The sequence below is a fragment of the Dermacentor andersoni genome, chromosome 4, assembly GCF_023375885.2.
Source record: "Dermacentor andersoni chromosome 4, qqDerAnde1_hic_scaffold, whole genome shotgun sequence".
Classification (NCBI taxonomy): Eukaryota; Metazoa; Arthropoda; class Arachnida; order Ixodida; family Ixodidae; genus Dermacentor; species Dermacentor andersoni.
In genome coordinates this window covers 193803094-193824344 of record NC_092817.1, presented here as the reverse complement: position 1 = coordinate 193824344, position 21251 = coordinate 193803094, and the positions used below count along the sequence as shown (strand labels likewise).

At 46.4% G+C, this 21251-nt stretch overlaps 1 long non-coding RNA gene across 2 annotated transcripts in view; it reads left to right on the top strand.

Moving 5' to 3' along the window:
* The window catches only part of LOC126534824 (uncharacterized), a 32854-nt gene that overhangs the window by 6701 nt on the left and 4902 nt on the right, over positions 1 to 21251 (top strand). The window contains exon 1 of one of the 2 annotated variants that reach the window (XR_007600399.3): positions 19136 to 19461. The exons of the other annotated variant lie outside the window; for it this stretch is intronic. This is a non-coding gene — a long non-coding RNA (uncharacterized lncRNA). Of the gene's footprint in view, positions 1 to 19135; positions 19462 to 21251 lie in introns of those variants that run through there. 2 annotated transcript variants of the gene reach the window in all.

Genomic DNA, 21251 nt, shown 5'->3' with positions numbered 1-21251 from the left:
TTAGTGCGATAGATGGCTTACTAACCGAGTCGTCATCGGCAATCGCTGCTGCTTCAATGATAATTCTAGTAGTTTCATTGGGATGCCTAGCCAAGATGGTCGTCTCCTCAAAAATTGGGACGCAGCCGCATTGTGCGCAGTGAACCCCCAGGAAGCCTTCCCGCCCTTTGCGAACTTTATTGCTGTGTTCTTGTAACCTAACGTTGATACATCTACCAGTCTGTCCTATATAAGACCTACCACATTTCAGGGGAATCTTATACACTATACCTTTCGAACAACCTGTAAACTTCTTCCTATGATTAATGCTGCAAATACTACGTTTCTTAGCCGCAGGATTGGTTCTGACGCAAAGCTGGGCCAGTTTTTTTGGAGCAGTTTTTTGCTCCAAAAAAACTGGCCCAGCTTTGCGTCAGAACCAATCCTGCGGCTAAGAAACGTAGTATTTGCAGCATTAATCATAGGAAGAAGTTTACAGGTTGTTCGAAAGGTATAGTGTATAAGATTCCCCTGAAATGTGGTAGGTCTTATATAGGACAGACTGGTAGATGTATCAACGTTAGGTTACAAGAACACAGCAATAAAGTTCGCAAAGGGCGGGAAGGCTTCCTGGGGGTTCACTGCGCACAATGCGGCTGCGTCCCAATTTTTGAGGAGACGACCATCTTGGCTAGGCATCCCAATGAAACTACTAGAATTATCATTGAAGCAGCAGCGATTGCCGATGACGACTCGGTTAGTAAGCCATCTATCGCACTAACAGAAAAAGAACTGGGTTTCCTGAGATCGCACATGCGCTCTCGTTCATCTTAGGTAAAATTCTGAATGCATTCTCATGTCGGGTGTTGCTTCTAGAGGGCGCTTTTGTCTTGGTGTTTTAGGGTATATATGTTTGGTTCTGAAAAATAAAAATCAGTTGGCAGACAGCGCTTGTCTACGTCGTCCTTTTTGTCCTCCGTCTATGTTTGCGCTGTAAGTGACGAGTTATACCTCAAAACGAAGCCTGGTATTCCCATTTCCAGCCTCTACTAGTATATGCGAACATTGTGATGTACGGTTTTACTGGCTACTTTTAAAGGCTGCTCGGATATTTAGCGTTTTCTGAGATCCCGTGGTCCGTAAACTTTTTTAGTCGACAGTATGTGTGTAGACAACAGTGGCAGACAATCTGCTATCTCAGGCAAGTCTACCACTGGACTCAAGAAACATCTACATGTCTTACATTAGTGTGTTTACTTTTACAGGTACATCAATTACTATGCCTTCATATCCTACTAAAAATAAGCTTAACCCATGAAAGACCAGCGTGACCATATGGTCACGTTAGTCTGCACAGAGGATTTCAATTAATTAAGATTAGCAAAACGGCACCAAAATCGCGTTTTACATGCCGTTAGACAGATTAGGGTTCCCTTTATGGATACCAAGTGGCAGCAGGTGCCCATCGTTTTGTGGGAGCCCCTCGCAAGGGCGGGAATAAGTGTTGCTGTGCGAGTAGCGTCGCCAAGCATCACTCCAAGGGATAATGTTTTTTTTTTCACTACTTGTTTCAGCAACAGTCGGATATCCTTACCTCCATATTGCTCTTTGAATATGTGAGCTACGATGAGCATTCGTGAAAGATTAATGTTTGATTTATCCATGAACGAGCGTGTTATCTTGCTATGTTGCCATATGGTCACGCTGGGCCTTTAGGCTACCTAACTTCCTATTTTTTTAAAAACTGCATTCTCATCTCTTGCACGGCTGCTGGCATGTTCCCGCAGTAGTTATTTCTTATGTTATTGTCTGAATAGGTTGATGTTGTAATAAATAGCGAAGATACTCAAAGACGACGATGACGTGTCAGTGATTTATATCGACCGCGAGACTCTAGCACCTATTTGGATGAAGAGTCGGCCGATGAAGACTCAGGCGGGCTCATTGACAATCTAATCGGGCGGCAGCTATGAGCCGGCGCTGAAACTGTTTTCTCTGAAGGACGCCGCATTGGTGGATCCGACTCGGACGATGACGACCCAGGCGGGCTAGGTGACGGAACATGAGAGGTTTCTTCTGCTGTAGTTGATGCGGCCATTCCTGCGAAATTAGTCACTGCTTCTAAGTGGACGAACGGTGATCTCCAGAAAAGCCTTGGCATATTTCCCTACCCAAACTTTGCTGCTTACAGGGACTTTTCACCTGTTGAGTTGTTGGAAATCTTTTTTGACGAAGCCGTCGAACAAACACGAAACGAACAAACAAGACGAACAAACAAGAAAGTATGCGTTATTTTTAAATATGCCCGATCCGGAGGTTACCAAAGAAGAATTAGGTTTTCTTGGAGTGCTCGTTTTGTCCGGCTAAAACCGCTTGCCAGGGAAAAAGTGCCACTGGGACAGCGGCTTGGATATCAGCAACACGGTGGCCTACAAAGCTATGCGAAGAAATCGCTTCGTACAGATAATGCGATGGCACTATTGATGGCACTATTGAAAGCAAGGTTTCTGGAGCACTTTCAACCTGTGCGTCACATGAGCTATGACGAAAGTATGATTGAGTATTATGGTCGTCATGGCTGTAAAGAGTTTATACGCGGAAAGCCTATCCGCTTCGGGTATAAAGTATGGTGCCTAAATGCCAAGAACGGATACCTTGTACACTTCAAAGTGTATCAAGGCAAGCAGGGGATCCCGGAACATCTGAAAAATATGAAAAGAACTTCGGAAAAGCAGCGGCGCCACTTCTTCAAGTGGTGGATGAACTCGCAGCAGAGATGCACGACCTTCCTTTCTTTTTCTATTTGGATAATTTATTCACAGGCATGCCACTACTCAGGCATCTCGAGGCACAGGGCTACGAAGGCACCGGGCACAGTGAAGCAGAACCGTGTTCCCAGAGAGTGCCCTATCGCTCGACCACAATTCGTCAAGCGCCAACCTCGCGGGCACGAGGAGCTCGTGCTGAGCGACAATGGGATAATTGCTGTCCGCTGGATGGGTAATTCTGTAGTAACGATCGTAAGCCCCATTCATGGCGTAGAACCAATGTCATCTGCAGACAGGTACTCTCGTGTTCACAAGTAATGCACAAAGTATGACGACGCATGTGTATTCCATGATTTAAACCATATCACACTAAATAAGTGCTCGACTATTCGCAACGTATGTTTTTTCTGATGTTTCATAGCTTGAAATAAATGTTTTTCAATTCGCGTATTTTGCTGTAGCGTAAGGGCCCAGTGTGACCATATGGTCACGGGCTATATTTCAAAATCTAGTTAGGCAAGAGTAATAATTTTTTGCAAGTGAATTATTAGTACAAAGGTAAGTTAATATATTAGATTTGTTTCAACATAGCAAGAAAAAAAAGAAACCGGTCCCTAATGGGTTAATGAGGAGGCTTGCTTTGTGTATTCTTAATGATGTCATGTGGGAAGCCAATCCACTTCATGAAAAAAGATCACTTGTTCGTTCTACTAGAGGTGGCTCAAAACCTCGGGAGTGGTGCCTCTGTGACATCTAGCAATGGTGATGTTTAATACCTAATAATTACACAATTGATGCAGAATACCTAAATTTTATTTCATCATTCATCATTAGTACAGAAGGAGGTCCCGAAGTTACAAAAACTGTCAGTGGGACCTATTAGTTTAACAATATAGTAATTAATACATTATGGCAACATAGCAGTGATACACATCAGAATACACGAAGTTAATGAAGCAAGTAATCAAATACAAGGAAGGTGCTTACAAATACAAGCAAATGAAATAGATGCTGCATATAAATAAATAAAAATGTAGTAATTAGCACGTTATGGAAACATAGGGATGACACATATCAAAGAACACAAGGTTAATGTACGAGATAATTAGAAACAAAAATATGCTTACAATATGCAAAGTACAAGTGAAATATATACTGTGCGACAAAAAACTTCAAATTTCTAAAAATAAGGAAGGAAAAAATAAAGACAATGGGATATGGAGAATAAAAGCGATACATTAGGCAAATACAGAAGCACTGGAAGTGGTAAAATAAATTTGTATATAATATATGTTCATAGTAATGAGTCTGCAGACAGTAGTGTCGATAGTAAATATTTCTTCATATCTCTCTTGAATGTTAATGTTGTGCGGCAGGCTTTAATATGGGGTGGTTTAATTTAGTGTTTAATCGCCATAAAAGAGCAGTAAACATTGACAATTAGTGTTTATTTGAGGAAGGAAAGAATTGTTAGAGGAATATCTCTTATTGTTAGTGTTGGTAAGAGCAGATATATTAAATGCTGAACCCTTGATCATCACCAGTAGGTGCGCTACTGACGGTGCACTTGCACAAAACTCAAAATAATTTCAGAGCCCTGGAAACGAAGCTTTTTTTTCCCTACTCGTCAGGTGTTTCACAATCTGCACTGATTGCGTTCTTCTCGAGTATGGCTGGAGTACATATTTGTGCTGTGCAAATGTTCAAAATGTCAAATGTAAATCAAATAGTTGTTGACCATTTGACTTGTATTCAATTGGAGAACACGCAATTAGAAGTGATCAAATCTTCCTTTCTGTCAATAATTACACATACTGGAATCTTTAGGGAGAAAGTCAGGTGCATGTGGTGACCATTCTCAAAGGGAACTGCAGTTCCTGAGCGGACATATACAGCAGGTACTTTTTTGCTTTGCTTAGTAATTTCTAGTCGCGCAGTAAGGATGCCTCGCCTTTAGGCAGCCAACGGATTTGTTTTCTCAATTGAGGCTGTAAAAATTATCATTTGGACAATGTGAACATGTTCCTGATGTCATCTTGGTGCGGCAGATACTATCACCTTTCAGTCACTCTCATTTACAAACTTATCAGTTGGCCAGAAGCCTGGTTTGACTGGCATTACATGTGTAAAACAATCTAAAAAACATCTCTTCTAAAGCTTTCCGCGGTTTCTTTTCCACCTCTCGAGTTTCAAAACCCGCCATAATGCCTTTGGCATTGTGTGCTGCTAATCCCAAGGGCGCGGAATCAAATTCCGACTGCAGCAGCTGCATTTCCACGGGGAAGAAATGCAAGAACACCTGTTTACCATGCATTGAGTGCACATTGAAGAATTCCAGGTGGTCAAAATTAATCCGGAGTCCCCCACTATGGTGTGTCTCATAATCATGTCGTGGTTTTGCACATAAGACCCCAGACTCACCTCTTGTGTTCCCTGTAAGTAGCATTGGTTACACGCATTTAAGGCCATACTGCTCCACTCAAGGCCCATATGTAGTAGGGGTTTTCATATTCTGATATTTCTGGATAGAATTAAATATGGATATTTGACGAAACTGACCTATTGATTATTGAATAACAAATATGTTCACATTTCAGAGAAGTGTGGAGTATTTTTGAAAAAGGAAAGAAACTTTACATTGCAAGGGTGGACTTTTAACATTGTTGGTACAACATTTTTTTAGTGCTTAGCGCAGACAAGACAAGACAGACGAGAGAAGAGACACACGCAATTGGTACTTTCAACGATTTATTGGAAGTTGGATCACGGGTTTATACATGCAAGCATTTGCTAGCATTCTTGATAAACCTGGCCAGATTGATGTTATATTCCTGTATTGCAGACAGAAAAGCATTTGAGCTTGTTTGACACTCTAAACTAATTGAGAAGCTCGAAATCACAAATCTTCTGCCATACTTAATTGGCTGAATCTCTGCATACTTAACTAAGCACAAACAATTCGTCAGCATAAGCGATTGCCCTTCCCATGAAGTGCCAGTTACTTCCAGTGTTCCTCAAAGCAGCATGCTTGGCCTTTTGTCATTTTTAGTATATATTAATGATATAGAAGTAGTCAGTCACCCCTTTTAAATAAAGTTGTTTGCTGATGATTATTTTTTATTTAATGAAATACATTTCTGTGAGCCCAAACTTCTGTTATTTCAATCTCAAAATTGGCCTTCGTCGGATAATTCGAACCTCACTGGTCAGATTCGCCCAAATACAGCTGTGTTATGCGCTGAAGCATATGCAACTTACTGTGGTGAAGCATACCAAGAATGGAAAAGGGCCACTGTCACAGGACATAGCACGTGTTCCTTGATTATACAGGCATGCAGTCTCCTGTCACAGTAGGAGCACCTAGCCACCTAATAAGCATACTGGCAGCCATTGAGAGCTGCTTCTTACGTTTCAGTGGTGATTTGAGTCCTTTTTTCACCTTCCATGCATGTCTCGTATATGAGACCATTAATGAAGCCTAGTACATGTTCATTAAGTAAATGTGCCATGCACAGAGAAGTGGAAAACAATCGTGTTTTGGGAAAGCTAGCAAAACGGAAGGCAGTAAGTTGAAAAAACTGCGATAAGCCGAGGAGATGTTAAAAGCCAACAAAAGAGGGTGAATATATCAAACTCTGAAGGCCTGCCCATACACCTATTAGGCGTCTTGGTGCTCATACTGTGACTGGAGACTGCACATGTGCATGTACGTAAATTAGGGAACACGTGCTGTCTTGCAACAATGGCACCTTTCCCTGCTTGGTATGGTTCTATGCATAACATGGCTGTATTGCAGTGAAGCTAACATTAAGAAAAATAGTAAACTGGGTGAGTTGGTAGCTGTTGATCGTTGCAGGTGTAGCGCTAAACTGAAATGCGACCAAAGTTAATTGTAAAGGCAAATACTGCAAAGTGAAGCAATGGCATGTTTCAATGTTTCTAATGCCTTTTGTTTAATTCGACCAGTCTCAATGGTCCCGTCAGGATCGAATTAACGGGCACGCCTCATAATCAGAACTGGTTTTGGCAAGTAAAACCCCAGAAAGATGATCAAATTAATGGAAGTCGACTGTATATATGGCTCATGAGTAGAGCCACACTGTCTAAAACAGGTACAACAAGAAAACACCAAGAAACCTAAATGATCCATTGCAAATGCAGTCAACTTTCATGGCATGCGCAAATAATCTAACTTCCTCACGGACAATGATAGTGATAGTTTGCTGATACATTGGTCAGCGGCCGAGAGGATTTGCCCAGTTTATACTATTAATGTTACACACTTATGCTTATCCCTGTATATAACAGCGGTGTCATTTAGAAGAGGGCGACATGGACATGTATTGCAATGCAAAGCAAGAAAATCGTCACCTGATACACTATATTTCTGTGCTCTCTTAAGTGCTCATTAATGCATCTTCCGGTTTGGGCTATGTAGCATGTACCGCATGACAGTGGAATATGATAGACCACTCCTACAGCGCATCCGACGAACTCATCTTTGCGATTCTACCACAAACCGGCTTTTTTGTCCTTATTGGGTTAGTGGTTTTACACAAGGTGCTTAGCTTATTTGGAGCTGAAAAAACACCCGCACGTTACCTTGGCTTCCTATCTTTTTCAGGCTATGTGATATCTGGTGCATATACGGAATCACAGCGGTTTTCACCTGGTCACAGCTGCTAGCTCTTGCATTTGCACGGAGGCATCGTCTCGAACGTTCCTGTTTCAGCAGCCTTTCTGCCACGGACACCAACACGTGGTTAGGATAACCAGCCTCCTTAAGACTTGCAGCCTGTTGCTGGAAACTGGTTTTCATTAGGACGTTTTTGAAACACGTTAGTTACGAAGGGTGTAAGATTGGGTTTGTTGATAAATTATGCTTCAAAGTCCGGTTAACAGCGCAAAGCCACCAGAAGGGATAGAAGAGAGAACGGAGCGCTGAACTTCCAACTGTTTCTTTTCTTTTCAGAAAGCATCGCTATTTATACAGTCACACAATAGCCCACCAACCATACTTAGAACGCCACGACAAAGCCACACAAAATTCAACATGGTGATAGCCCGAGGTGTCTGATCTCCTTGTCATTGAGAGCGATAGAGGGGTGCTGATGCAACCATCCTTTAAACATAGAATTTCTCCCACTTTGATTATCTCACGTGTAACACGGTCTCCGTGTTTTGCAACGATAAAACATTTTTTGAATTTCGGCCTACATCCACATGCGCAGTAGTGGGCAGAAAGTCATCTTTATTAGTTAGTTATGCCCCTCTTCACCAAATTCAAATGGGCTGAATGAAATTGGAGAAGGGGTTTCTTAGCTCATGGACTGTAAGCCCAGCAAGTCCTACTATCAGTAAAGATGAACTGAAAGTCAAGAAACTGAAACGTATTGCACTTCAAAAGTCAATTCAAGAGGTCTCAAACACTCGCAAGAAATCTTAGACATCAGGACATTTTTCTAGAAAACTATAACTAGGGAAATCCAGAAACACTAAAAAATTGTTGACAAATCTAAAAGCTCGCTGAAAAACTGTTAGTCCCGTGAGGTGGTCATATATGTGCCTATCTAATTGTGCTAAATATACGTTGCTAAAGACGGGAGCCAGACACAACCCTATGCAAATGCCTTTCTTCTGCAGATTCAGCCTATTGTTCCACTGTGCAAAGGTTGACGACATGCAAAAACACCATAATTCTAAATACCCTTCTACTGAAACAACCTGCTTCCTGTGAAAACCTTACAGCGCCATATTTGTCAATACAATCCTCGACACATTGGATAAGGTCATTGAGCAGGATAGAATAATCTAATTCTTTGACCTTAGCTGAGAAGGCCTTGAAGCCCTTTTTGCCGTGAAACCTAACAAAATCAAGGATTCGTCAGAACCTTTTACAAGAAACTGGTCATCAATCTCTTTAACATTCAGCTTTGAAACCAGGTACAGGGCAGCTTGCTTCTGCCAGGTATCCCTTTCGGAAATTATGACCCGAAAAGGAACATCCTCCTTGTGCACTTACTAAAAATTACGTCTCTGAGCTTTTCCTTAGTTTATCGAGATTCAACTTTCTGTAAATTTCACTTGGTTTTGCTGCTACTTTCATAAGTGATACATCCTTGCGCTCATTGAACACTGCAGAAATTGCTTGACTGGCTTTTTCCAAGAAACATTTAAAGGAAAAAACTGCAAAACCACCCTCTTTGTCAGCTGGTATGGCACACAATGAATTACTCTTCAGGTAAGACTACACATTTTACAGGTAACTTAGAAGGTTGGGGGCTTACATCATAACAGGGCATCTAAACCTTCCGAGTTCATCCTCACACCATCTTCTTGCGGGGCTCTTCTGGACACTTTACTTATGACGGACAGGGAAGTTCCGGTTTAGTCCAGCTGGTAGCTTGGGCAAATTTTGGACCGAGGCCAAGAACTTTGCACACACTGTTGGGAAGGATGAAACCTTCAGAAACGTAGACATCACTTGTTGCTTTCTGTCAATCCTTGTTCACGTGAGCCCGTAGTAGTCTTATTTGAGGTTGTCAAAGGAACTTGGTGACCTGATCAGCTAAGTGCAGGTGCCTCCACAGAGAAAGAGAGAAAAACTTTATTTGGTTCCTTCAAGGATTTAGCGTCTCGAGGTCTCGGTCGTCTTGGGCGCCGGCGACTTGGAGCCTCTTCCGGCAAGGGTGGGCCCCTATTCCAGGGCTCCACTGAGCCTAGCTACCTCACTAGCGTGCTGCACTAAGGCCCTTTGGACCGTGAGCTCGCAGCTGGTAAGCCGACTCTCCCATTGCTCCGCACTCGGGTTATTGTGTTGGTGGAATGGTTTATTGTGCTTACATTCCCATGTGACATGATATAGTGTGGGTGTGGCGCCGCACCATGGGCAGGTGTCTCTGTATTGGGTTGGGTACATTTTGTTTAGGATGTATAAATTTGGGAAGGAGTTTGTCTGCAATCTGCGCCAACTCGTTGCTTCCTCCTTCGTTAGAGCTTTGTGCGGTGGGAGATATTTGGCTCTCGTCCCTCTGTATAAGTTTAAGATTTCTGTGAATCCTCCCTCGCAAGCCTGTGGGTGATACTCCGGGGTGCGCGACTGCTCTGCTCGGAACGTGGTCTCTCGAGCTAGGCTGTCTGCCCTTTCGTTACCCTCTATGCCTGCGTGGGCCGGAATCCAAATTAACTTGTGTGTAACGTTCCTCTCGGCGAAGTTGGCTCCGCCAAGAATTCTGAGGGCGGCTTTGCTAATCCTGCCCCTCGTGTAATTTCTGCACGCTTCCTTCGAGTCTGTTAGGATGTTTAGAGGCCTGCCTGTCCTATATCCTTCTACTGCCGCCAGCGCCACGGCAATTTCTTGGGCCTCCGCTGTGTCGACTGCCTTTGCCGTTGCACATGTGATCAGATTTCCGTCGCCGTCCACCACCACCGCCGTGGCCGTGCGCTTCCCTTCTCGCAGGTACGTGGCAGCATCCGTGTACACCGTGTTCTCTAGTAGCGCTAGTGTTTTTTCCACGTATTCTGCTCGCGCCTGCCTTCTGCTCTTGTGGAGGTTGGGGTCCATGTTCTTAGGTACTGGCCTAACGCTTATTGTTTTTCTTAAGCAGTCGGGCACGTCTGCGTATCTATCCACGTGTCCGCTCGTGTCCCGTCCCAGCCTAGTCAGGAGCGCTCTCCCTGCAGGGGTGCTTTTGAGTCTGGCTTTTTGCGTTTCAAGCAGGGCTTCCTCCAGTTCGCTGAAAGTGTTGCTGATGCCCAGTTGGAGCAGTTTTTCGTTTGACGTGTTTTTTGGCAGATGGAGAGCCGTCTTGTATGCTTTCCTGAGTATCGTGTCCGCCTGTTCCCTTTCTCCTTTGGTCATCGCGTGGTACGGTAGCGAGTAGATGACTCGGCTGACGACCAGGCTGCCGACGAGTTTGAGTGTGTCTTCCTCTTTCATGCCATATCTTTTTTGGGAGACCCTGTTGATCATCCGGCCCACCTGCTCCGTCACTTTGCTCAGCAGGCTGATGGTGTGGCTGCATTTTCTGCTGCCCTGTAGCCACATGCCCAGGATTTTGATCATATTCTTTTCCTGGATGTTTTGACCGTCAAGCGTTACTTCCAGTGTTGCTTGGGTGGGGTGTCTACCTACTCTCAGTAATTCGGATTTTTCTGTGGAGCATACCAGTCCCCTCTCTCTGGTGTACTTTTCGACACAGCGCACAGCCTCTTGTAGCTTCTCTTGTTTTTCTCCCAGCGAACCTTGCGTGACCCAAACCGTGACGTCGTCCGCGTACATCGCGTGTTGGATGCCCTGAATCTCGCCGAGTCGTTTTGCCAGGCCGATCATCGCCACATTAAATAGCACGGGCGATATCACGGAGCCTTGGGGTGTGCCTTTACACGGTGTGGAGAAGGTGTCGCTTCTCAACTCCCCCAGCCCTACCGTTGCCGTTCTGTAGGTTAGGAAGTCCTTGACGTAGTCGTGTACTTTCCTTCCGCAGTTGGTGTTGTTGAGGCCCTCCATTATGGCCGCGTGGCTGACGTTGTCGAAGGCGCCTTTGATGTCGAGCGCCATCACAACGTTTTCACCTGCCTTGGGCATTGTGTTGAGTACCTCCTCTTTGAGTTGCAGCAGGACGTCTTGCGTCGATAGGTTGGCCCTGAAGCCATACATGCTGTCAGGGTACCACCTCCCGTTCTCCAGGTGCTGCTGGATCCTTCTGGTGACTATTCTCTCATACAGTTTTCCCAGGCACGACGTAAGCGAGATCGGCCTGAGATTCTCGATCTGTAGTTTCTTGCCCGGCTTGGGTATCATGACCACGACGGCGTGTTTCCATTCCGCCGGTACCTTCCCCTCTTGCCAGAGCGTGTTGAGGTACGACGTCAGCTGATCGACTGCCTCGTCGCTTAGGTTTTTTATGAGCGAGTTTCGAATCTTGTCCGCTCCCGCCGCTGTATTCTTGGTGGCCGCTCTCACGGCCTCGGTGACCTCCTCTCTCGTGATGGGTCGGTCCATTTTCGGGTTTTCCTCACCGAGATAATCTCCTTTGTAACCTTCGATTTGGTCTTTCCCGTAGCATTTTTCTCGGACTTCTTTCAGGAGCTGCTCTTCGGAACCTTCGTACTGGTGGACCAGTCTTCGGATCGATTTGCCGCTTTCGGACTTGTTCTTACTAGGGTCCATTAGGGCTTTGAGGATGCGCCACGTTTTGGCCGTACTTAGGGTCCCGTTCAGCGAGTTGCTAAACTGTTGCCACCCCTGTCTGGCCAGCTGCGTCGCGTACTCCTCCGTCTGCCTAGTGATGTCCGCTATCTTCTTCTTTAGCTTCTTATTTAGCTTTTGTCTTTTCCATCTCTTGGTGAGCCCGCGTCTAGCCTCCCAGAGCCTGAGGAGCCGTTTGTCTACCTCCGGTGTTTGTTCGGTTCTATGCACTTCTTGCGTGTACATTTCCTGAATTTTCTTCATTTGTTGGCTCCACTCTTCAACCGAGGTAATGTTACCCTTTAGCTGTCGGCAGTGTGCTCTAAAGGCGTCCCAATCCGTCAGCCAAGCCGTACCAATTTTCCTCTTGATATTTTCTGCCACCGTGCTGACTCTTATTATGTGGTGGTCGCTGCCAAGGTTCTCGAGCAGGTTCTCCCACTCTGCCTGCTTGGCGCCCCTGATAAAGGTTAGGTCGGGACACGTGTCTGGACTGACGCTGTTTCCCTGTCTAGTCGGCTGGTTTTCGTCGGTTAGCAGCTCGCACCCGGTGTTTTCTGCCGCCTTGCAGATGCCTCGTCCCTTCTTGTCTTCCTTTTTATAGCCCTAGCGCGGGCTTTTAGCGTTAAAGTCTCCCGCTATGATTAGGGTGTTTTGTCTCGCCAATTTTTTGGCCTCCGCGAAAAGTTTAATAAAGTTTCCTTTTATCTGTTTAGGTGGACTGTACAAGTTTATTATGTAGGTACTTCTAGCCTTTCTTTTCCTTCTGGGAATCACCTCCGTGATCACGTGTTCTATCTGGGTGTCCTCGATTTCTTTATGCGCTATGGTTACTACTTTGTTGCTTATGAGGGTCGCGGTGCGGCCACTCTCCTGGCACGTGTAGCCCCTGAGTGCGGGGGTATTATTGGTTTCCTGTAGCATGATTATATCTGGTGGATTTTCTCGCGTAGATATGAACTCTTGCAGGAGTCCTTGCTTGCGCTTGTACCCTCTGCAGTTCCACTGCCATACTTCTAGTTGGTTTTGTCCTGCCATGTTGCGTTGTTACTGTTGTTGCTTGAACCTTGGGTTTCTGATCCGAATCTCCTGTCATTGTATAGCCTATCCCTGGCGTCATTAGTGGTTTTCTGCGTGTTTTGATTTTTGACGTAGTTGCGGAAGCTCTGGTCCTGCAGAGCTATCTTTTGTTGCGTTTGTTGCATTTGATTTTGCGTCTGTTGCATTTGGTTTTGCACGCTAGTCATGAAATTCCTGATTTCATCATTAAAGCTTTTCTCTTCTGTGTTTTGCTGCACTGGTGCCACGGCCTGCGGTGGTGGCCTTGGCGTTCTGATCGGCGAGTACCCCGCTCGTCTCAGCTCTTGCATTTCTTTAATTAGGTCGTCTATCCTCTTTCTGAGTTGTCGCGTTTCTTCTCGGCTTAGCTCGAGTTCGCGTTTGAGACTTTTGTTTTCCTCACTTAGTTGCCTTTCGGCCGCTGTCTGCGTGTTGTTGTTAGTGTGTGGTCCCGAGTGCGGAGCAAAAAGTGTTTTGGGAGGGCCGGTCCCCCAGCTCACCTTAACGCCGCCGCCGCTCTTCTTTTGCTGTTTTTGCTGCTGCTGCTGGCCCGTGCCGCCCAGGGGTGGATAGGATCTGTCCCGGTTGGACCCTCGGCTCTGGCTCCGGCCCCGGTCGCGGCTCCAGCTCCGTGACCCGCTCCGGTAGGCATTGAAGTTTTGTTGATCCTGGTCCTGGCCCTCGTCTCGGAACCACCTGGGTCTTCTTGCGCCGCCTCTGCTTCGGCTGCGGCTGCGCCTCTTGCTGATGTCCCTGGGGACCTCCTCGCAGCTCGCCTGCCGTCTTGAGTCGTTGCTTGCAGTCCCGCGTGCCTGCAACGTGGTCGCCCCCGCATATCAGGCATTTGGGCGTGCACTGGTGTTGTTCCGCTGGATTTTGGCAGCCACATTGCTTGCAGGCCTTGGCCTCCGGATTCGGGCAGACGTCCGACCGATGCCCCTGCTGGCAGCATTTGTAGCATACTTGTCTCGTCGGGCGGTACTGGTAGCACCACATCTCTCCACCGTAGTAGAGTACTTGCTTCGGGATTATGGGGCCATCAAATGTGATGACCGCCGTGCTCGGCCGTCCCAGCATCCTGGCTGCTAAGATCTTGACTCCTTGCGTTCGGACTCTAAGGTTCGCCTTGAGCTCTTCCGGCGAGGTCCCCGCGTCCACTCCGTGGATGACCCCCCGCAACGTACCCTCCGGCGCCGCCACGTGTGCGTTCATGGCGTAGCTGCTGTTCCCGAACGTTAGCTGCGTGATGCGCCGTATACGTTGGGCCGCCTCTTCGTTGTCGGTGCTTACTATTATGATGTTGGAGCCATTGCGCAGCCTGATGATCAAGTCTTCCGCCTTGCATCCGGATCCGGTGGCCGCGACCACCGCTCGCGCAACCTGGTGTGTCTGCAAGCTGTTGACTGCGAGTCCCCTCGGCCTGAGCACTATCTTTATATCTTCCTTGGGGAGCGGAGGCAGTCTCCTCCGCGGCACCCCCTCTCCTCTTCCTCGCTTCGGCGCAGCTGGCGCGCCGCCTGTGATCTTTTCGTCGCCTAGGGAATTTCTGTTCCCTAGCGCCGTTCCCGCCAAAACTTGGCTGCTCGATCCTTTGCCGTCTCGCTGGCGCCTCTTCTGTCTCCTGGACATGGCGATCTGCCATTCCGGGTCCGCGTCGTTAGTGCTTTCTGCCTGTGGTCTTCCTGTCGTTGGGGTGCTGCCTCTCGGGGCTTGGGTGCCTGCCGCGGGCCCGCTTCGATCTTGCACGAGGACGGGCTCGGTGGCGTCGTGAAAATCTTCCTCCATGGTTTCCTGGGTTTCCGCCATGAAACCTGTCGGTCCTCTCGTCGATGATTGGTCAAGGGTGGGGTTGGGTATTCGGGACTTCGCTCCGGGTCGTCTCTACCTCGGGCCGAGGCCGGGGAGCCCACGGAGCCCCGCTCTCGTGCTAGGTCTCGTTAGGCCTACCGTCCGGCCGACCACGGGGGAAATTCAAAGTCCGATAAAATCCAAAATATTGGACCCACCGATTTGAATTTGGGGTCCTCGTGGTCCTCTTCAGTTCCGGCGTCGATCCCAGCCAAAATTTGGTGGTCCAATAGGGTTTGACGGGTCAAAAAGTCCAAAAACTGCGGAGATTCCTTGCAACGCACAGCTCATACTGATCAAACATCTGCACGCTGAGATAATCTCTGTGGAGACACGCCTGCTGAAGTCGTTTAGCACATACAATCTTCAAAATTCTTTTTCCGTGACCGACATCCGAATGGTGCGAAACCAGTAAACAACGATTTTATATCTTGTGGAAGCTGCTTGTTATGAATACAGAACCTTAGGACACACGTGCTGCTGGCAGCCGTGGCAATGAGGGCAACGGTATGCCCAGAATCCCGAGGAACATATGAAAAAAGCCTGTTGTACTAGAAATGAAATCGACAAGGGTGGCAATATGGGCTTGTTGGTCGGTCATCATGGAATGGTATCTGGGTAGTGCAGCAAAACACGGACACAATAAAAGAAAGCTAGAACTACCTGTGAGCACATATGTATGCACAAGTGCATGGTTGAATAAACTCACAGGTGTTTAATTTGTTTTCTTCTGTTGCTACTTTTTTTTTGCATTTTGATTGCTACATATATTGTAATTCCTGCAAAAAGCATCAGCTGGTAGTCACCACTGTATTTTGCTATGCAATTTGTATTTTGTTATGCAATCTTAGCATCTCAGCGCGCGCCTGAAGGCGAAATTGTTGCCTAGGCAAACTATCGCCGAAATGGAACGTTTCAGAATACGTCCCCAAGTATGTGCACAAATACTTCACTGAAAAACATTTCAGGCGTATCTTTGCTTTGTTTTTACTAAAATTTCGCAGCAACACAGCATTTCTTTACTCCAAGTTATTTATGAATCACTAGATGTCATTATCTACGTCGTTCATACGTACTTTAGGCAGTGAAAACGGCACACCCACCTGCGAGCTTCTCCGATACCGACGTGTCTGTTATAAGGCGATGATATATATATATTATTCTGGACAAATCGGGCGAAGCCAACATGCTAAGCATATAATGAACGATGAGTACCAACAAATGGGATCTTGTTTTGAAATCGAACTAGAACTGAAGCAAACGAAAACAAAGGTTAAGATTACGGTAGAGATTACGGTTACGGTAGTACTCATGTAGTGATGTAGTCACTTTTCATCAGGCCTATAGACGAGGCAACCTAAAGTTTGCCCGCGCGGCACCAGCGCCGAATGCTCCCCTAGCGGACCGATGGAAGTTTCGAGGGTCGTCGCTGCGCGAGCGCGCGCCCGTGATCTGTTCGGCGGGAGCGCTCGTGCTGGCTCGGGCGCGTTGTTTTTGCGATGGCGAGTGCGACCTCATCAGCAAGGAAAGGTGGCACGCAATACTGCTGTATTGTTGATTGCCATAACAGCCTCGAAAACATGAAAGGTCGAACGCCGCCTGTGAAATTCTACAGATTTCCGGGGAAGTGGTACGAGAAGGTGAGACGACAAGCATAGATAATTGCAGTGCGCCGAGTCAAGTAAGCACCATACTTTCGTATTCGCGTGCAATATCGCGGCTGCTCGATGAAACGGAATAGTGATATGCCTGTTTTTAGCGCCCAACCGTTTGTTTAGTCATGCCGCGTTGTTGAATCGTGTTGACATCCGCTGCTTGTTAGCGGTAAATGCATGCGTGTTGCGACGCTGAGATTGACGACGCGAGCTCGATTCCCGGCCACAGCGGCCGCATTTCGATAGGGGCGAAGTGCAAGAACGCCCTTGTTACCGCGTGCTTTGATTTTTGAGCACGTTAAAGAACCCCCGGAGGTAATAAGTATTCCTGAGACTAACCATTACAGCGTGCCTCATAATGATTTAGTGGTTTTGCATGGTTTTGGCAGTTAAAACCCCCCAATTTATTTGATTCTACTGTGCCTTCACTCGCAATCGGCATGGACGAGCTTTAGAGAATTATTTCCATTTTCCAAACGCTGCAACTTAATTTACTAGTTGTGCAGGTAACGAAAGGGGACGCGCGCTAGTTTTGTCTGATAGCAGACAGCATTTAATGCAAGCCGCGGTCGTCGCGTGCGTCGGTAAGCGGCAGATCGGAAAGCAGCCGATCGAGACGTGCGCGTTATGTTTGTTGTTTGGCCATGCTTTCTAAGTTCACAATAACCAAGCTTGCTTTAAGGCAATTACCACCTTGCACATTCTTGCTGATTCACTCTTCCTGCCAAAAACCTTCGTTTCCTGTAGTAGCCGGCCATCGGTGCAAGCTTACTTTAGCTGTTCGCCCGACGAGGCACTAGATTTGCTTTGGTGAGGCATGTATCTCTAATGCTTGCGCTCGTGCTGTTGGTCCTAAGGCCTGTTAACGTGGTCTGGTTCATTTCGCGGAGCAGTCTGTACGAGCCGATCCTCATTAGCAGTGAAAACGCACCTTGCTGATTAAGGCGATGAGTTGCAATGACTCCAACATCTGCATTGAATAAGGCGTGATATACACTAAATATTTATTGCAGCATGATTCGAAGCAATATGCGCCTATGTAGTATTTAAATTGTTAATTTTGAGCAGATGTGTGTTTTGGCTGTTGTGTTCTAGGATTTCGTGTATCCTGGGAAGGAAACTGCTTTAGTGTTCTGGTGAAGCAGCGTACTGACCAGGACAAGGCAGACACACACATGAATACAAGACACTCGCTGTGCTTGTGTCTCGCCTATTTGTACTGGTCAGTGCGCTGCTTCACCAACACGGTATGATGATTAATCACCAACTCGCCCAACTTCCCACATTACTGCGTTAGCTTTATAATGCAGTTCTCTTCGTGCCACGCAGTGACGTTATTGGGGCAAGAAATAGGCATCACAAGTTACAGGCACTAGCATCTCCGAATCACCATGTATTAAAGGCATGTACAGTTTGCCAAAAACAGCTTAATTTGTGATTTGCCTGAACCTAAGCCTGAGAGAGTATAATGAGCAATAGGCTAGGCCACGTTGTTGAAGGTGGGAAGATGGTCTTTCTCGTTAGTAACGTTCCATGCTGATTTGTGCCTAATACATGTGTTCTTTCTGTGCTCGCAGTGCTGATGACACTCCCTGGGAGCCATCCAAAAGCATGCGAATTTACAAAAACAAGCAGGCTTTGCGAAGCAAAGACATCGATAACGCTTGCCGTTGTTCGCTGACAGCTCCGCGCAAATCAGAACGAACACAAACGTGTAATTTATTAATGCTCCAGCCAAGAAATTTAGCAGCAAAAGGGGGAAGCACAAAATGAGAGCAGCCGTGTGCGCGCACTCAGCTACCGAGGAAACTAACGGCAATCGTCACCGTCCTGCCGTCCTGCCGGTCATGCATCTCTGCAAGTATGCATGACCGCTTTGTGCCTGCATCATATAGAAATAAAGTGGCTAAACTTCTGAACTTGGTGTATACCTCTAAATCGACATCGTATACGATCTTGGACACCTGTGACACGCACTTGGCTTTCACTGTCACATCACCGTGCACGATTTGTTGAACGCCGTACACGTGCGGAAGCAGACGCTCCCCTTTCGTGAGGTTGCCGCCACGAAAGAATCTGTCCGCGTCGGCAGCCTTCTTGAAACCGCATTGCAATCTCTGCGTCGCTGTTGCGCAAGCAGGCGATCTGCCGCCGTCGAAAACTGAGCGCCGTGAGAACGAGCAGCGAAGAAACGCGCGGGCGAACCGGTGTAAACAAAGCGGAGACCGCGCCACGGCACGACCGCGCTGCATCACGTTTCCACATTGGGGGCGCTGTCAGGAGGCGCAGTAGCGCCGCCTGGCCATGGTTTTCTCGTCTATAAGAAAGTGGCGGTCAGATGCAGCTGTATACCGATAAAGAATGTAGTTAAATTACAAATATTGCCCTTGCAACGAAGGTCGGCGCAAGCTGGCTGAGAGGGTTTGCTTACCTCCAGAGATGGCGCGTATACAAAGACACACACGCATCGATGCAGGACTTTCTAGAGGCTCCACAAATACTCACAGCATCTATTCAATGACATTGCGTTATGCATAACGGCACACGAAAGCTTCGAGACCCAGCTGCGTTAGTTACGCCAACTTCGAAAAGTAAACAGGAAGCTGCCATGGCACTTTTTGCAGGAAGCAGGTGGCGCTTCGTGCATCAGAAACCGAAACAGAAACTAGCAAAGCCAACCTTTTTTTTTTTTTTTGTAAGCGTTAATCTCGTTCTCAGCGCTCGGAAGTTATTCTATTAGTTTGTTGCAGGGCGTCCGTGTCATTGAAAGATTCAGTCCCAGTTTAAATGGTTTAAATTCTTCAAACAGTTTGTATTTTTTGCACCGCCAGTACACAGAAGCGTTTTATAACGATCTGTATTGATAAATCGATATGTGGCCATTGTTTATTGCGTTTTGAAAAGCACTCGCTTCGTCTTTCCAACAAGACGCGTAGGTTCGGCGCTCCGATTTGCATTTAAGGTGACCTTTTTATAGCCTTGCTTTATACATTTACGCGCTGTAGATGCGTTGTGACGCCTTTCAGTAGTTTGCGACGACGCAGAGTATAACAGACCCCTGGACAACCTTTTCGTTGTCTTAAATAAATTCTGAATGAATGAATGAATGAACAGCGGAGTCCGGCTGTTTACCTTTAACATGATAAATGAAGCAAAACCTCGGTAGTGCATCGTAAATTTTTTCTAAACGCAATGCAGGCACCACTCGTACCGTTAAAGCATGACTGTTAAGAAGCATTTGTAGCAGCTCATTTGTCACTACGTTGGAGCGACAATATTGCTCATCTGCCGCTTTACCTTTCTTTACTGCTCCGTATTTTTGTGTATCCGGATATCTTAATTTTATGCAAACCACCCCTTCCGTGTGAAAAAGAAAGGAATTTAAGGAAAGGAAGATGCAACAGTTGCAAGTAAGGTGCAACAGTTGTGTGAAATAAATAGTGCTTTACCAACATCTGTAGTGACCTGGTGATCGTGCGCCTTGGGCGAATTCATTTTGTGTAAAAATGTGTTCCGGCTACTTAAAAAGTAAGCGTGACGTTGTGGCATCAACTGCTATCTCTCTTGTTGAATGAATTTTTGACAATACGTCATTGTCATGGTGCCGAGGCAAAACAACTGAAAGTCACCTTGCAACCAAAACGTTGTCTTTCAACATACGACAGGAACACATAAACAAAACATTAGTGTATGCTTCAGTATACCTTATTTTTACAGCTATTTTGAGCTATAAAGCATAGGTAGTTGTGAAAATGAGAGGCAGCTGTGATGGATATAGAAGAGCATAGTATGCTTGCAATACCTAGAAATTTTTTAAGGATGAAATTTCAGTACTTGAAAACAGTGCATAAAAGTAGAGCACTGCATGGACACTTTTCCCTGGCCTGACCCGAGCCAGTATCATGCACTGGTCCACCCTTGTCTAGCTCGGCTAGGTTTGTCCAGTTAGCCCTTGAGCCTCAGTGTAGCATGATCCACCTCTCTGTTATGAAGATGCCAACTGCACACATATTTGCTAGATAAAAATCTTGCTAAGCAGTTTTCCACTTGCGTTGCTGCCGACAAGTGGAAAAAAAAATTTGATTTTTGGCACCAGTGAATAATTTGCCGCCTTGTATTACTTTAGCTGTGGTCATAGTAATGCAAGCACAAAAAAATTTAGAAAATTCCTCAGAGCAATGAAATTAACTGACATGGAAGGAAATAAATTATGGATATACATTCACCAATTATGTTGCACGTTAAGGTGTAGTCCAACCGACTAATGGTTTCCATTTAATTTCTTTATTCATTGTTCAAGCAAGTTGAATGAAGTTCTGTAATTCATTGCATAATTACATCAGCATGAATGAATTCTTGATTGAAAGCTTTCTTCAATAAATACTTGAAGGGGGGCTGCTGCGAAATTTCTCATTGGTAAAGGGGATTTGAAAAACAGAAAAAAATGTAATGTCTCACCACAATGTCGATGGGATCGGTGGATGAACAGGCGACCAGAGTGCGGTGGCTCCGGTTTGAAGAGGGAAGGCAGGCGGCGGAAGATGGTGGTGGCGTTCTGGCCAGGCAGCTGGGCGTAGAACTCGGGCCCATAGCCCGACTGCTCTCGTTCTGCCCACGGGCGCAGAAACTCGCCGGTTTCGAGCAGCAGTTCACGATCGGGTAGAGTGGCAAAGCCCAGGAACGGGTTGGTAGGAGGTCCCGGTTGGGTAAGTCCTGGTGCCTCGGGTCCGCAACCTGCCAACTGTCTTGAAC